Source organism: Macaca mulatta, chromosome 5 (assembly GCF_049350105.2).
Source record: "Macaca mulatta isolate MMU2019108-1 chromosome 5, T2T-MMU8v2.0, whole genome shotgun sequence".
NCBI classification, from domain to species: Eukaryota; Metazoa; Chordata; class Mammalia; order Primates; family Cercopithecidae; genus Macaca; species Macaca mulatta.
Window position 1 is genome coordinate 81043959 of NC_133410.1, and position 8973 is coordinate 81052931.

An 8973-nucleotide genomic window follows, 5' to 3' on the forward strand; every position below is an offset into this window, starting at 1 on the left:
GATGGCTACTGATGCAAAACCAGCAGCTGCTGTTCAACTGAGTACCTTACCTATGATGTTTTAGCCTTCCAGTGCTCTTTTAGAGACTGTCACTTGGGCATGTGGTTGGCCTGCCCCTTTCTCTCCATCTATCTTTGGGATCACTACAGGGATAAGGAGGAGGTGCAGGGTTGACCCTACATTAAATCTTCAATAAGTGTAGCGTCTCCTTCATTTGTTTCACTGATGTGACTTCTGAGCAAGATGCCATTTAAAGTAAAGTTTCTCAAGTTGTGATGGGTAATTTTATGTGTCAACGTGACTGGGTCACAGGGTACCCAGACATTTGGTCAAACATTACTTTAAGTGTGTCTATGAGGATGTTGGATGAAATGAACATTTAAACAGGTAGATTGGGTAAAGTAGATTGTCCTTCCTAATGTGGATGGGCATCCAATTCGTTCAAGACCTACATAGAACAAAAGGTCTGATTCTCCTTTCACTTAGAGGAAACACCTCCTGCCTGACTGCCTTGAGCTGGGGCATTGGTCTTTTCCTGCCTCTCGACTCAAACTGAGACATTGGCTCTTCTTGGGTCTCAAGTCTGCTGGCCTTGGGACTCTCCTGGATGGGCAGCTTGCTGACTGCAGAGCTTGGGACTTGTCAGCCTCCATAATCACATGAGTTGATGTCTTATAACAAGTCTAATAAATCTCTCTCTCTCTCTCTCACCCTCGCTATTGCTCCCAAGCCCCCAGCCTCACACACATACCCTGTTGGTTCTGTTTATCTGGACAATCCACCTGACTAATATGTGTTGGGGTCCGTGCTGGGGGTGGTGGAGAATGAAAGAACACACAAAAGACAAAGACACACAGAGAACATGGCGGCCGCACTCAGAGCCTCCGCCTCACTTTATTTATACTCCATAAACCCCACGTCAGCAGAAAGAATGCAATGCAAAACAAACTTTCTTTTCCCACATGTAACCTTCTACTCAGTTCCTTGTTTCTATGCTCTTCCTTATCTGCCCGCCTTCTTGGTGCCTACGGGAGTTCATTAAAAGTTCAATTGGAGATACTGTCCTTGAGCCCTATCTATTCTCAGTATACTGTTTTCAAAGGCCCCTGCATTTCCCCCTTTTTGTTTTTGTTTTGCCTCAATCCTAAAAAGGTAGCCCATATTTGTTCCTGTGTTTTCTTTTGTTTTTGGAGGCGACGGAGGGAGCATCGAATCACCAAAAGAAGTAGACTCAATCCAAGTGCCCAAAGCAATATACTTCCAGAGATTGTAGAAATCCATGTTTTCATCTGGGTCCATGGGTTAAAGGCAGCAAGGCGCTGACCCAGCTCTGCAGGGTTACGGTTCCAGACAACACATGTAATTGTTGTTGAAATGCTTCAGAAATGTTCTGAATGAGCTCTTGGATGTCCAAACTAATATTTTTATGGCCTACTAATAATTTTCGGATTACAGTCCAATTTTGAGAGATGTTAAAAGGTACAGGCATTACACAAAATTGAGTGGAGTTCCAATCACATTGTAATGTCATCCGAGTACTGAGTACAGTGAGCTGATCTCCAAGCCATGTCAATGCTTGCTCCATGTTGTCCAATCTTTCAGCAAGTTGAGAGTCAATGTTTCGTTGTTGAAGCCATAACCAGTGAGATTGTTTGTGCCATTGCTGCATAAATTCAGCATTTTGTATGCTTTGATGAAGAGCGAGTCCTGCTACAGTCGCAATGGAGGCGATGGCAACAAGACTCATCACCGAGGCAATTATAAGTCCAAGGGCACGGCAGGTTCGCTGAAGAGAAGTCCAAATATAAGTTTCAAGAGGTGATGCCCCCCATGGTCGTGTAAGGTTAACAGGTAGCCAAATTTCCTTACGAGCCCTGAGGATATAAATATCCCCAGTAAAGTTGTGCCAACAGGAATGATTGAGGCAAGACAAAAATGTACACGTATCTACAATTAACAATCCCCGTATGATTATCCCATGTCAAATTCCCTGCTAATAATAGGTAGGGCTTACGGACACAAGCAATAATATATCAGGAGGTATTTCGATATAACTGAATATGAAAGGAGTTAGTTGGGTTAGAACGATTAAGGGACATATTCCTCACAAAAGTGCTAATGGCATCACCTGCAGCTAACAACTTCGAAAGATGACTCTGTACTTCAGGCCTCCTTCACGCCATACCAAGGTTTCATTACTGTTAGCAGCAATACTTTTATTTACCCAGTGTCATTTCAAAGATATGTGACTAAATTTTATTTGAAAATCACTGTGCACACTCCAATCAGTTATTTACATTCCATTGTATTCTAATAAAATCCGGGGTTTAGTTCCCCGACATTGTTGCCATTCCAGCACCTCAATATTAGGAGAAACCTCTGGAATAGGACAAAAAGGTAAAGAACTAGGAATAGTTTCATTACTATATACAGTATGATTATACTGAAAGCTTCTAGTTACAATAATAACAGTATTAGCAGCCACATGACTATGATTATAGCGAACAGCCCAGGCTTCATGCGATTTTCAGAGACAATGAGAACTATTTCCCATACATATTGGAAGTCCTTCCACTCCAAATTGATATGTGTTGTTTATAATTCCCGTTTCCCGTTCTATATTGTCCTTGTCTATATAGGGGGACGGCATCCAAGTAGTGTCATTGGTGAAAACCTTAATTTCCGCCTCCCCTCAGGCGACTCCCTGATACAAGGGCGGAAAGGGAATATAAGTCCAATATTCATACAAAGCCTCACTAAGAGAAATAAGTCCCCTGCCGAGGCACATCTAACAAAGGAAGAAATGCATGCTGAATCCAGTTTTCTTTTCAACAGGGTTTCAATCATCTTGTAGGAAACCACTCAGGTCCGCTCCCTGTAAGGACAAGAGCATAGCCCCGTCCCTGTTTTAGAATTTGCCCTTGAACCTACTTACCTTCTTCATTAGGATACCAAACCTTTAAATTGTCAGCGGGGACTATCACCGAGGAAGGTGAGGAAAGATGGGTTACGACAGCGGAGTCTTGCAATTGTCTCCATTGATTCAAAAAAATTAAGGTAAAAAGAACCTTCAAAATCTGGTTTCTGGGGGGCTCATTTCCCCCTTTTTGTTTTGTTTTAATAGTTGAGTTTTTAAAGTTAAATTTGCGCGCTCAATGATGGCTTGACCTTGACTGTTGCCCGGGATACCGATGATATGTTGAATATTGTATTGCTGTAAGAAAACTTGTAATTTACGAGAGACATAGGCAGGGACATTATTAGTTTTAAGTATAAGAGGAATGCCCATGATGGTGAAACAAGCTAAGAGATGTGTAATAACAGAATCAGCTTTCTCAGATGGCAACGGAGTGGCCCATTGAAAATGAGAAAAGGTATCAATAGTATGATGAACATACTTTAATTGTCCAAAAGAAGGGACATCTCATGGATTAACCCCAGGATGGAAGGATGGAATGCTCAAAGGAGCACAGGAAGGACAAGCTCGAATAAGAGAACGAGCTTGTTTATAAGTTAAATGAAACCGTCATTGAAGGCCAGAACTATTAGTGTGATGTAGAGTATATTTTTGTTCTGCAGCATGTAGGTGGCCTGAGAAATATAAGAAGTAACATAAACAGCATATTGAGAATCACTAACAATGTTACAACCAGTAGTAGGGAAATCAAGTAAGATCATCAGAACAGCAAACAATTCTCCCTGTTGCACCAAGGGATAAGGATAAACTGTAACTCGAGATTGATGAACACACCAATATCCAGCCTTATCATTGCTACTAGCATCAGTAAAAAAGGTAGGACCTTGAACAGGAAATACAGAAATTGGTGAGAAAGGCAACACAGAATGTTGCCTAAAAAATGAAAAGATCGGAGACTTAGGATATTGGGTAGAAAATTGTCCAACAAAAGAAGCGCAAGCAACTTGCCAAGAATCAGAAGTTGCAAGAAGATAAGTGATCTGACTATGAGTGAATTGAGAGATAATTAAGGAAGGATCTCCTCCCCAAAGTTGTCGACAGTGATGCCATCCTTTGATGATCAGTTCAGCTAAATGATCGATATAAGTAGCCAAGCGTTTAGATATTTTATTGGACAAAAAGATCCATTTCAGTGGTCGATTAGTTTGATGAATCATTCCTGTGGGAGAAGGTAAAGTATGAAATTAACAAAAGGAAGGGCCTTTTGAAGTTGCTCTTCAACATGCTGGAGTTCCTGTAAAGCCAAAGGAGTTAAATGGCGTGAGTTGTCCAAGTGACTGTCTCCTTCTAGAATAGAAAAAAGATGTTATAACTGATATGTTGGTATTCTTAAAACAGGACGCATCCAATTAATGTCTCCTAGAAGCTTTTGAAAATCATGTAATGTTTTTAAATGATCACGTCGAATTTGAATTTTTGGGGGTCGAATATTTTGTGCCCCCAAGGTATAACCTAAATATTGAATAAGAAAATCCAGTTAAATTTTTTCTGTGGCAATATTAAGTGAGTAGAAAGAAAGCTGAGTTTGTAATGATACAAAAGCATCTTGCTGCTTTTCTCTGGTGGGTGCAGCAAGAAGAATGTCATCCATATAATGATATAAAAGAACAGAAGGATGACGCTTTCAAACAGGATCCAAGGCCCTATGGACAAATTCTTGACACAAGGTAGGGCTATTTAACATACCTTGAGGTAAAACTTTCCATTGATATCAAGAAAGTGGCTGAAAATTATTTAAAACAGGGACAGAGAAGATCCATACAATAATAAATTAACACAGTTGGAAACTGATTGTTTATAGGATTTAAAGTCCTATGTACAAATTTTTGACATATAGTAGGGCTATTAAGTATACCCTGGGGAAGAAGCTTCTGCTGATATTTTTGAATAGGTTGTCCATTATTATATTTAGGAATAATAAAGGCAAACTTTTTACAACCTTGAGGTTGTAATGGAATAGAGAAAAAACAATTTTTGAGATCTATGACCATTAATTTTTAACTTTGTGGGATAAGGGCAGGATTAGGAAGACCAGACTGTAAACTTTCCCTAGGTTGAATGTAAACATTTATAGTTTTAAGACAAGACAAAGACGGGAATTCCATGCAGAAGTACGTGGCTTTAGATTCCTCTCGGCCATTTGTTTTTTGACTTACTCTTTTAAAGTCCTAAGTATTTCTTTAGATTATGGCCACTGTTTCACCTAAAGAGGAGTGGTCGTTTTACACTTTAATTATAAAACTTGAGGATGGTGAACAGTGGCTATGAGTTTAAAGGATTGTAGCCCATTATGAACATCATATTTTTGGCAGCTGAGGAAATATGAAGAATGTTAAAAAAAGCACCAAATTGTTATGAAAGATTTTGTCCCCAAAGATTAATATTGATAGGAATAATATATAAAAAAAAACTTGACCTTGTTGACCTTTAGGACCGACACAGGTTAAAGGTTCTACGTCTTGATAAACCACAGAAGCAGCACCCAAGCCAGTGAGTATGACTGAAAGTTGTCTTTTTTCCCATTGTATAGGCCACTAATTTAAACAAATGATAGACATATTCACCCCCATATCAATTAACCCTTTAAAAACTATTCCATTAATATGCAATGAACATAAGGGCTTTTGATTAGAAACTAAAGTTTCCCAAAAAACAGTTTTTTCTGTGCTACCAAACCCTCCCTATTGAGAATACGTTCCCCTGTCTCTAGGCGTATAAATTGTGAAACTTGTACCATCATAAGAATTTTATTAGTAACATCAAGATCAATGATTTCTGGAATCATCATTAACTTCCGTATAGCACTGTTGTTTTGACCTAACAAAAGTCCTACATGTCCTTTTGGCAAAGGGTCACACACTCTAATAGCTAATTTATATACTCCTCTATTATGAGACAAGGTATAAAGTTGAGTAATAACTAAGTCAGCAGCGGCGCTCTACTTAGTTGCCGCATAAAGCTGAGAAACTGGGGTAAGGTGTGGGATCCTTAAGGAGGACTTGAATTTATTCGTTGATGTTGTAGGTCATTGCTCACTGGGTATTGTAGTAGACTTGTATTGTAATTGTTGGGGCCCCAAGCCTGTGGGCCCCGGCTCCCGTTTCCCAGGAGAGGAGACAGTAAATTTCCACTTTTATCAGTTTTGGAATGACATTTATTTGTCCAATGTCGACCTTTACCACAACATTTGTACACCTCTGAAGGCAGCTTTCTGCCTTGAGGGATAAAAGTGTTCAATTTTTATGACATTCTTTTTTTTTTGAAATGTCTAGGTTTACCACACTGCAAACAAACACCTTGTTTGTTATTTCCTTTTAAGGCTTTAGACAAAGCTCCAGCAAATAATTGAGCATTATAAATAGCCCTTCCAACACTAACACAAGTTTTAATATATTTATCTAAATTGGCCCCATTGGCCTTTAATGATTTTAACAATTTTTAACAGTCAGCATAAGCATTTTTAAAAGACAATGTTTGTAACAAAATTTTTGAAGAAGGCCTGCACCCACAATTTTGAAGACAGCATCCTGAAGATGGGCTATGAAATCTGGATATGGTTCATTTGTGCCCTGTAAAATCTTCACAGAGGAAAGGGAAGATTTTCCTGTTATCTCTACCTTATTTCAAGCCCTTAAAAACAAAGTCTTGATTTGAGTAAAGGCAACATCATCTAGACCAGCCTGAGCATTAAGAGGAGCATACTGACCCGTGCCTGTGAGTTATTCCTCAGTGGGTCCAGGGGGATCACACATAACATTTTTCCTAGCCTGTACATGTGCCTTGTTCATTTACCAGTTGTGCAATTGTAACCACTGAGAACGATCAAGAAAAGCCTTCCCTCAAAGTCTTCCAGTCTATAGGAATTATCAAATTTTCTGATGAAAAAACATCAAGAAGACCAAGGATAAAAGGAGATTGAGATTCATAGTTAGAAATGGCAGCTTTCATTTCTTTTAAAAATTTAATTTGTGAGGCATTAAATTGGACATTATTGCCACCATTTGAAAACTGAGCATTAGGAGCAAAAGAAGCACAAATAATTGGAAACAGATCCAGCTCCTTAAATTTTTTTTTTAATTAAAAGTATATATAATATATAATAATACTCATATCCCCAAATATAAAGAATCCCAACATATTAATAGGAAAAGGTAAATAACCCAACCAAAAGTAGCAGAACAAAGAAATGACAATAAACCTATATGTCTAACATTATTACTCACTAGGAAATATGTATATTAATACCAAATTGAGAATCATTACATACACAATACAATGGTTAAAATTTAAAAACACAGAAAATATCAAGAGGTAGTTAATGTGTTAAGCAACTCGAATACTCAACTTCTGTTTGGAGTGTAAATTGGTGGAACCTATGCACCCCTATAACATAACAATTTCCTAGCTGGGGTTATTAATACTATATTAATATTAATAGTTAATATTAATGTGCTTATTTATGGACTATTGAAATACTCATAATATTTTAACAAACAATAAGATATACATATACACTGGTTTTGACATATTAAACAGGTGTTTTAGTATAAATTTAAAGTATGTCTGATGTGAACAGGGCTTCAACTTTGCCAAACAAAGGTAAAGATAAGGAAGCCGGGGGGTTGGAGGCTCTGGAAAATCCTCTTTTAACAGGGCAGAAGGAAAAGAAACAGGGAAAGCTTGCAAAAGTGAATTAGAAGAATATATCTGTAATATTTGTTGAAGCATTTCCATAATACTCTGCACGTCAGAATTTCCCTTAGAAGAAGGAAGAGCTGGCTTTTTCTCTTCTCCCCCTTTTGCTACCCCCCCATCCTCTGTTATCCTGGCACAAATGGGCTCCATTTCAGATTTATTTTTTTTCCAAATCCTCAGATACCTTTCCTCCTATGGCTACATTACCACACTCTGAATCAGTCTCAAGTAACTCTAATGTCTGAGTAATAGAGTTACACAAGGTCCACAATCTTAGAGGCATAATATCCCCTAACTGGAGAGCTCTAAGCAGAGCTTTTACTACCTGTAACCATTCTCTCCGATTCAGCTGCACTTTAGTCTGATACTGAAACCAGTAACAATGTTGTTCAACATGGGCAAACAATCGCTTCAAAGTCTTTTTCTTTTACTTCCACTCCTATAGAGAGCAACAGTCCTTGAAACAGCGGTAAATATTCTGAGGCCAGAGAGATGGAATTCCCCATAATGAAAGCTTAAGAAGGTTCCCCTTAACAATATCCAGGCCTTACCCGCCCCTAGGGGGTTCCCCTTCTTGTTCTCCCCTACTCACTCATGCTGACCCTGCTTGCTGCGCCACTTGTTGGGGTCCGTGCCGGGGGTGGTGGAGAATGAAAGAACACACAAAAGACAAAGACACACAGAGAACATGGCGGCCGCACTCAGAGCCTCTGCCTCACTTTATTTATACTCCATAAACCCCACGTCAGCAGAAAGAATGCAATGCAAAACAAACTTTCTTTTCCCACATGTAACCTTCTACTCAGTTCCTTGTTTCTATGCTCTTCCTTATCTGCCCACCTTCTTGGCGCCTACGGGAGTTCACTAAAAGTTCAATTGGAGATACTGTCCTTGAGCCCTATCTATTCTCAGCATACTGTTTTCAAAGGCCCCTGCAATATGCCGGTTAAAAAACAAACTGGAAGCCACTGATTTAGTCCCTATAAGTAACAGATGGTGGAATTGGGGCCCAGAGCCATTAAGTAGCTCCTACAAGTTAGATGGCCACAAATTCAGGACTAGATCTAGATCTTCTAATAATCAGTCTAATTTTTGCTCCATAGAATGTTTCCTTGTCTTGCACGTCACATTACAGATGGAAATGCACCATGTTCTACACATTCACATACTGCTTCTCAAGCATAGTTGATCTTAAGCTTCCTATTATTTGTATAATCTCCATAGAAACTGTAAAATACAAATTCACTTTTCACAGGAAGTTTTTTTTTTTTTTTTCTAGGCTAAAGTGATGGAAAGATGTG

The 8973-nt window shown here is 38.9% G+C and overlaps 1 long non-coding RNA gene across 1 annotated transcript; it reads right to left on the bottom strand.

Moving 5' to 3' along the window:
• Positions 1–852: 852 nt before the first annotated feature.
• On the bottom strand, positions 853–8400 carry LOC144340801 (uncharacterized). The gene is made up of 2 exons (XR_013417213.1): positions 8265–8400; positions 853–2875 (listed from the first exon to the last, which is right to left on the bottom strand). It is a non-coding gene; the product is annotated as an uncharacterized LOC144340801 (long non-coding RNA).
• Between the last annotated feature and the right edge of the window lie 573 nt (positions 8401–8973).